Genomic DNA, 8960 nt, shown 5'->3' on the forward strand with positions numbered 1-8960 from the left:
TATTTCAATCTTCTGCCAGTTCTTCTTAAAATCACAGCTGGCTTGGTCAATATAATCACAGTGCCTGATCTTCAGCAGCTTTTGTATGGTATAGGCGTCATATTTCACTTTCTTGCCCCTCACCCAGCTGGTGAAAGTTCTCTTACCACCTTGATCCCGTTATATGCATTAGCAAAGAATTCCCTTGCTATATTAGGGCTGCTGTCCACCAGGATCTCTCCAAAAGTAACCCAATCCCTTTTTACCAACTGGGACTGGAACTCAGGATATTCATCCTTCTCCAAGATGAACTTCCTCTCCCTCACAAATGGTCTGCAAGAAGTTTTAGTAGTGTAACGAGCCTCATGCTCAGCATTCCTCCAAAAATGTGCATCATAAGTAGGAGGTGGAGGTGCAGAAGCCCGAGGTTCCCTGGACCTCTTCTTTCCAGACTTCTTGGGAGGAGGTGTAGACATGATCCTGAAAATCAACAGAAATAATCAGTATGACATTTGAATTAATGGATCCAATTCCCAGATTTAGAATGGAATTAGTAGTGGAATTGAATCCAAAACATTTAAACAAACACCCCCCCACAATTCCCAGGAGTAGACCCTTTTAAATATGCATGCAATAGAGCCTGGGCGCTAAAACGTTCACATTGAGCGTTTTAGCGTTGTGGCTGGAAACGTCCAAGAAATTGGCCAAGCGCTAAAACGTTGGGTTACCAGCGTTTTAGCATCCTGGCTTTTCTGGGTCAAACAACAAGCGCTAAAACGTTGTGTGTGTGTGTGCGTCCTTGTGTAAAACATTCTGGGTCAGGCATTTTAGCAAACACCTTGTGTGCGTGTGTGAAACTTTATTTGTGTAAAACGTGTGGGAATGCCTCTTTGCCCCAAAAGAATGAAAAACAGCATGAATTCACATACACAAACATACATTAATTAAGATAATCATGTAACTATAAATGTAGTTCATGAATTCAAATTTTGAAAACCCTAAGCATTATGAAATAAAAACAAGAATTATTCAAAGGGATGGGAGGAATGAAAATATGGGATACATACCTTGTTGTGATTGGAGAAGACGGTGAAACCAAGCATTTTAGCGCCTAGGTCCAGAGAAATGTGAACATTTTGTGTGCAGCACCGCGCTAAAACGGTCACTATGGACGTTTTAGCGTGATGGACCAGTGTGTGTAAATGAGTTATTGGGTGCACGCTAAAACGATCAGTATGAACATTTTAGCGCTCATGTCCTGAGAGTTTCATAGTCATGCCACTCGAAACCGCTAAAACGTCCTAAAGGAACGTTTTAGCGCCCAACACTTGTTTAAAATTTCTCTTCAGATTTTAAACACCTCTCCTTCCTTCTTTCTTTATTTTTCTAATGGTGTATGAAAATGGAAATTACATACCTAGTATAGTGGGTTGCCTCCCACTCAGCGCGTGTTTAACGTCACGAGCCTGACGGGTATGATCTATTTTACCTCTAATAAGGCAACTGTCAGTAGTTGCCTATCCACAGCACTTCCAACATACAACTTCAACCTCTGACCATTTACTGTAAAACTTCTGTCTGAATCCAAAGAACTAATTTCCACAGCCCCATAAGGTTTCATGTCTTTCACCACAAAGGGTCCAGACCATCTAGACTTTAATTTCCCTGGAAATAGCTTCAACCTGGAATTGAACAGAAGAACTTGATCCTCCACCTTGAAATCCCTAGGTGTGATTTTCCTATCATGCCATAACTTGGTCTTCTCTTTATATAAACTTGCACTTTCATATGCTGAGAGACGAAACTCATCCAATTCATCCAGCTGTAGTAATCTTTTCTCTCCTGCTGCCTTTGAATCGAAATTCAGAAATCTTACAGCCCACAAAGCCTTGTGCTCCAATCCTACTGGCAAATGGCATGCTTTCCCAAACAACAGCTGAAATGGAGACATTCCAATAGGAGTCTTGAATGTTGTTCGGTATGCCCACAGTGTGTCATCAAGTTTCTTGGACCATTGAGTCCTAGCATTCCCAACAGTCTTCTCCAATATTCTTTTCAATTCCCTGTTGGAAATTTCAACCTGACCACAAGTCTGTGGGTGATACGGAGTGCTTATCTTATGCCTCACTCCATACTTAGCCAGAGCATACTCCACCATCCTATTATCAAAATGAGTTCCCCCATCACTGATTATAGCTCTAGGGACTCCAAATCTTGAAAATATATTCTTTCTCAGAAAAGCAATCACCACCCTGGAATCATTGGTTGGTGTGGCTATGGCCTCAACCCATTTGGACACATAATCAACTGCCACCAATATGTACTTGTTAGAGTAGGAAGATGGGAAGGGTCCCATAAAATCCATACCCCAAACATCAAATATCTCCACCTCCTGTATATTATTCAAAGGCATCTCATGTCTCCTGGAGATATTCCCAGTCCTTTGGCAGTTGTCACATGCCTCCACATACTTCTTGGCATCTTTATAAAGAGTGGGCCAATAGAAACCGCTCATCAATACTTTTGCTGCAGTTCTCTCTCCTGCAAAATGTCCACCATAAGCAGAACCATGACAATGCCACAATACATCTTTCTGCTCCTCCTCTGGAATACATCGTCTGATCACGCTATCTGAACACCTGTAAAAGAGATATGGCTCATCCCAAATGTATCTCCTCACATCATGTAGAAACTTCTTCCTCTGTTGCCATGTAAAATCCTTAGGCATCATCCCAGCAGCTTTATAGTTGGCAAAATCAGCAAACCATGGTGGGGTACTAATGGATAGAACTTTATCCCCCACCATCTCCGTAACAGCACGTATTGCCAGTACCTGTTCATCAGGAAACTCTTCTCTGATCACTACCTCTGGTCCTTCTTGAAATTCTTTTTCTGTAATCCTGGATAAGTGATCAGCTACCAAGTTCTCAACCCCCTTCTTGTCCTTGATCTCTACCTCAAACTCTTGTAGGAACAACATCCAACGGAGTAACCTGGGCTTGGCATCCTGTTTGCTTAACAAATACTTTAAAGCTGCATGGTCAGTATAAACAATAACTTTTGACCCTAGCAGATATGGCCTGAATTTGTCAAATGCATACACAATAGCCAGTAATTCCTTTTCTGTGGTAGTGTAATTCCTTTGTGCTTCATTTAGGATTTTACTGGCATAGTAAATGACATGCAATAATTTATCTACTCTTTGGCCTAATACCACTCCTACAGCATAGTCACTGGCATCACACATTAATTCAAATGGTAATGAAAAATCAGGTGCCATCATGATAGGTGCAGTGGTCAACTTTTCTTTCAAAACATGGAATGCATGCAGACATTCATCATCAAACATAAATTCTTGGTCCTTAACCAACAACTTACATAAAGGCTTGGCAATTTTTGAAAAATCTTTAATAAACCGCCTATAAAATCCTGCATGACCAAGAAAGCTCCTCACACCTTTGACATTAACAGGTGGAGGGAGTTTCTCTATCACAGAAATTTTTGCCCTATCCACTTCTATTCCTGTTCTAGACACCTTGTGCCCAAGAACAATTCCTTCAGTCACCATGAAGTGACATTTCTCCCAATTCAAAACCAGATTACAATCTTGACATCTTTTTAAAACAGAATCCAAATTTTCCAGACATACATCAAAATTAGAACCAAATACAGAAAAATCATCCATAAAAATTTCTATGCATTCTTCTACCATGTCAGAGAAAATGGAAAGCATGCACCTTTGAAAAGTGGCAGGAGCATTGCATAAGCCGAAAGGCATCCTCCGGTATGCGAAAATTCCATATGGGCATGTAAATGCAGTCTTCTCCTGATCCTCTGGGGCGACAGCTATCTGATTGTAACCTGAGTAGCCGTCCAAGAAATAGTAGAAGGCATGTCCTGCCAATCTTTCCAACATCTGATCCAAGAAAGGAAGTGGAAAATGATCCTTCCTTGTTGCCTTGTTCAGCCTCCGGTAATCAACGCACATTCTCTAGCCAGTGATTGTCCTTGTGGGAATCAGTTCATTATTCTCATTTTTCACCACAGTCATCCCCCTTTTCTTAGGTACTGTTTGAACAGGACTCACCCAGGAACTATCTGAGATAGGATAAATCATTCCAGCATCAAGTAGCTTCACAACCTCCTTCCTCACTACCTCTTTCATAGTGGGGTTGAGTCTCCTCTGTGGTTGCCTCACTGGTTTGATTTCCTCTTCCATCAATATTTTGTGGGTGCAAAAGGAAGGATTGATACCCTTAAGATCTGAAAACTGCCATCCAATAGCCATTTTATTCTTCTTGAGTACCTTAATCAACTTCACTTCTTCACTCTCAGATAACATTGCATTGATGATTACTGGATATGTTTGATCATCCCCAAGGAACACATACTTCATATTTGAAGGTAGTTCTTTAAGCTCTACCTTAGGTGCTCCCACATGAATGTCATCAATCTTCTTTTCAAGCTCTTCCACTTCTGGTTCCTCTTGGTAATCTTCTGTACTTGTCTCCTTTTCTAATCTTTCTTCCTCAACTGAAAATTCTTCTTCTCTACTCACTTCTTCCACAACCTCCTGTATCACATCTAATCTGAAACAATCCCCCACATCAACAGGATGTTTGATGGCTTCAAAAACATCAATTGTAACAGTTTCCTCATCCACCCTCAACAGCAACTTCCCCTGCTCAACATCTATCAGAGATCTTGCAGTTGCTAAAAAGGGTCTTCCTAACAATAGAGGACTTTCAGTATCCTCTTCCTCCATGTCAAGTATCACAAAATCCACAGAAAAAATGAACTTGTCTACCTTTACCAGGACATCTTCAACCACACCTTCAGGCTTCTTAATAGATCTATCTGCAAGATGCAAGATAAGATTAGTTTCCTTCAGGGTGTTGATTCCCAAGGCTCTACATACCGTCAATGGCATCAGATTTATGCTGGCCCCCAAATCACAGAGTGCCTTCCCCACTTCCACATCTCTTATAGCAATAGAAATGCTGAAACTTCCTGGATCTTGCAATTTTGGTGGAAGCTTCTTCTGGATCAGGGCACTACATTCTGCTGTCAGGGCCACTGTTTCACCATCATTCAATTTTCTCTTCTTAGTAAGGAGATCTTTCATGAATTTGGCATAGTGGGGCATGTTCTCCAAAGCCTCAGAAAATGGAATATTAATTTGCAAATTTTTAAAAATATCTAGAAATCTTGCATAGTGTTGTTTCTGAATCTCCTTCTTCAACCTCTGAGGGTAAGGAGCTTTGGCATATGGAGACAAAGTGACTGGCTGGTTTTACTTGTCAGCCATCTTCTTCTCCCACTTCATTATCTTCTTGGACACAACATCATTTTCAACTACCGCCTCTTTTTCTTCCTTATCTTCCTTCACTGTTTCTTTTTCTTTATTTCCCTTCACCTTTTCTACTCCATCATCAGAGACTACATCTTCAACCACAACCTCCTTTTCATTCTTCTTATCTTCCACATTCTTTTTCACCTGTTGAAGCACCAACCCACTTCGTGTCATGATTTCTTTGCAGTGCTCCTTAGGATTCACCATTGTATCACTAGGAAACTTCCCCTGTGGTCTCTCAGATATCTGTCTTGATAGCTGACCGATCTGGGTCTCCAGATTCCTGATAGATGCTTCCTGATTTCTAAATGAAGTCTGGGTCTCTTGCATGAATGCAGATGTTTCCTCTCTGAATGAATTAGACCCCTGAATGTAATCTTGAGTAGTCTTGGATAACTGAGCAAAGGCTTTTTCCCATGCAGCAGTGTCACTTAGCTGTGATGAGTGTGTTGGAGGAGGATGCAGTGGAGGATTCAAATGATGGTTGGAACTATAACTAAACACTGGGTGCTGATTCTTGTTCTTCCATGGTGGCACATACACATTTCGCCCCTGGTTGTTATAATTCCTCTGGTTGTTGTTGTCATACCACACTCCATTAACTTCTGCTTGCTCTGATGATCCCCCATAATCATATTCCTCTGTCACATGGCCCTTCCCACATATAGCACACACGCACTTGGTGTCCACAGAAGCAACCTTTTGTGAGGATAGTTGCTTAGTGAGAACATCCAACTGCTGTTGCTGTTGTCTCTGTGTCTGCATCAACTGGTCATTCCTTGCCAATAGGGCATCATACCCATCCAACTTGATGATCCCTACTCTTCTGTCAGGCAATGAGGCATTATCAAATTCCTGAGATGCCAATGATTGAAAGATATCCAAAGCTTCTTGAGGAGTCTTGGTGGTCAATGATCCACCAGCAGTGGCATGCACCAATGTCCTAGTGTTAGTGGTCATTCCTTGTAGGAAAATTGCTGCTTGTTGTCATGCCTCTATTCCATGCTGTGGACATTTCCTCAATAAAGTCTTGAATCTCTCCCAGGCCTCATAGATGGATTCTGACTCTTTTTGCTTGAAGCCTGTAATCTCATCCTTCAACTTAGCCCACTTGGATGCTGAGAAAAATCTCTGCAAGAACTTGGTTTGCAGATCATCCCAAGTTGTTATACTCCCTTGAGGCAATGATTGCAGCCATCTCCTTGCATCATCCGTTAGTGAATGAGTGAATAGTCTCAACAGAATTGCATCCCTTGTGACACCATTAATTTTCACAGTATCACTCAACAACAGAAAATTTTCTATATGCAAGTATGGATCCTCTGCACTGGTTCAGAAAACTGATCTTTCAGTACCAAATGTATTAATGCAGGCTTCAATTCGAAGTTGTTTGGTTCCACTGTAGGGCGCACAACACTCCCAATGGGAGGGATCACTGCAGGAGTCATGTACTCTCCCAGTGTCCTCTGTTCTGGTGGTGGTCTGTGGTTATCTGCCATAACTTCTTCTTGGTTTACAGCACTGGTTTCACCCCTTTCTTGAAACTGTCTTCTTTGTCTGGCTGCCCTTTTGTTCTTCCTCACTGTCCTTCCTAATTCTGGATCATACAACAAAAAATTTGGATCAACCGTACCTCGCATACACCAGAATTAAGCAAAGGCAGAGGAGAAAAGGTTGATTAATTTTAGGAAACACAAGCCACCATCTTTTAGTGGTACACAAGATCCAGTTATAGCAGCTAAATGGCTTCAGGCCATGAATAAAATCTTTTGGGTTATGCATTGTCAAGATGAACAAAAACTTATCTACTATGTGTACGTGCTAGAGGGAGATGCAAATGAGTGGTGGACAAATACCACGTAGCCTTTGGAGAATCAGGGTCAAGTTGTCACTTGGCCAATGTTTGAAAACTTATTTTTGGAGAAGTATTTTCCTCGTGATGCTAGGGAAAGGAAACAGGGGGAGTTTATGCGTTTAGTTCAGGGCTCTATGTCTGTCGAAGAATATCTGGCAAAGTTTAATGAACTTATGAAGCATGCTAATTACAGGGGCGTGATACCTACTCCTGAATTTCTCGCAACTAAATTTCAGAGAGGATTGAATGAGAAAATTGCTAAGGGAGTAGCTAGCGGTGGATCCAAAGATCTTGCTGCTTTAGTAAATCAATGTAAGGTTGTAGAAGAAGTTTGCAATAAGTATAAGAAGCCTACAAATGTTAAGGAATTAGGTACTAAGGATGCCAATACTAAGACCCATTATTGAAGGAACAAGGATAAGAATTTAGCAGTTAAGCAATCTGCTGACAAATTTAGGAAGCTCGAAAATCAGCAGGGTGGTGACAACCAGACTTATCCAAGATGTGTTAAGTGTGGTATACTTCATCAGGGGGTTTGCTGGAAAGATCAAAACATATGTTTTAGGTGCGGTTAAGCAGGTCATTACATGAAGGATTGTCCAAAGAATACGATACAGGCTACACCGTTACAGGCTATTATGAGTACTTCGACTATGGAAAGTGTTTATACTCTTGACACTCAACAATCAACAAGAATTCTGGTTCAAGTAAAAGGTATTGTTTATATTGATGATGCAGGAGAAATGTGTGTTTCTTTGATTGCAAAGATGTTTAAGCATACAGAGATTAAGTATTATAGTGTGAACTGAGAGTTCACATTTTCTTCCATATAGGGTTAGATTTTGAGGGCAAAATCTTTAAAATGGTGGGGTGAATATAACAACCCTCACTATCAAACTAGGTTAATCAAGGGATCAAGCGAGTATTAAGGAAATTGTGACAAGTTATGTCAAGTAATGATCAAATGATCATGAAATTATAGAAAGGAAGATGGCAACTCAAGCTCTTACAGCCATGGAGGAAAGTCACATTTTTCATCATAAGAGGGGTTGTGGGTTGCTGTTCATGAAGGGAGGAGAGTGAGAGTGAGAGTGAGAGAGATTCAAGTGACTTGGATTGCCACATAGGCTCTAACGGGAAGAAATACCACTTAACCTACTCATTTAACTCATTAATCACCACTTAATTCATGAACTATCCAATTAATCAAATTTTCAACATTCATCAAAGTCCATTAAATATACATTAACAGATGATTCTGGAATTTTTCGATAATTGAGTAAATTTATGATTTTACTCCTAGTTATGTACAATTGACATGTTTCCCCAAAAACTATCAAAATTCACCTAATATTTTAAATAATCATTTTTCTTAACTCTAAATACCTCTTTCAACATATATCCATTCTTATGATAGTAATCTTATTTTTGAATTACCCGGTAGAATAATACCGCGGTATTTTATCCAGTAAAAATTACTATTCATCAATTTTTCTGAAACACTCCAAATTTCGTTCTGAATTCATTTCCAGTTATTAAATAAGATCTAATTTTACCATTTCACATATCAGGGTTACATATTTGTCAAATTACCGTTTTACCATTCGTGTGTATTTTGATCTAAAACTCAGGATTCTCACTAAATACACACTCTAACCCACAATTAAACCTTTAATATTGTATTTCAAATATGTGAGGTGTTATGTTAACAATGAGAGGGAAAAGAAATTTACAACGTTCTTGCCATGATGAAGTAACAAATAAGGCGGTTGA

At 40.1% G+C, this 8960-nt stretch overlaps 1 non-coding gene across 1 annotated transcript; it reads left to right on the forward strand.

The window, feature by feature from the left end:
* Positions 1-6329: 6329 nt before the first annotated feature.
* On the forward strand, positions 6330-6436 carry LOC133300676 (small nucleolar RNA R71). The gene has a single exon (XR_009750091.1). It is a non-coding gene; the product is annotated as a small nucleolar RNA R71 (small nucleolar RNA).
* The last annotated feature ends 2524 nt before the right edge of the window (positions 6437-8960 follow it).

The sequence above is a fragment of the Gastrolobium bilobum genome, unplaced genomic scaffold (genome assembly GCF_033153095.1).
Source record: "Gastrolobium bilobum isolate Gb01-03AN ecotype WA unplaced genomic scaffold, APGP_CSIRO_Gbil_v1 utg149130, whole genome shotgun sequence".
In the NCBI taxonomy this organism is placed as follows: Eukaryota; Viridiplantae; Streptophyta; class Magnoliopsida; order Fabales; family Fabaceae; genus Gastrolobium; species Gastrolobium bilobum.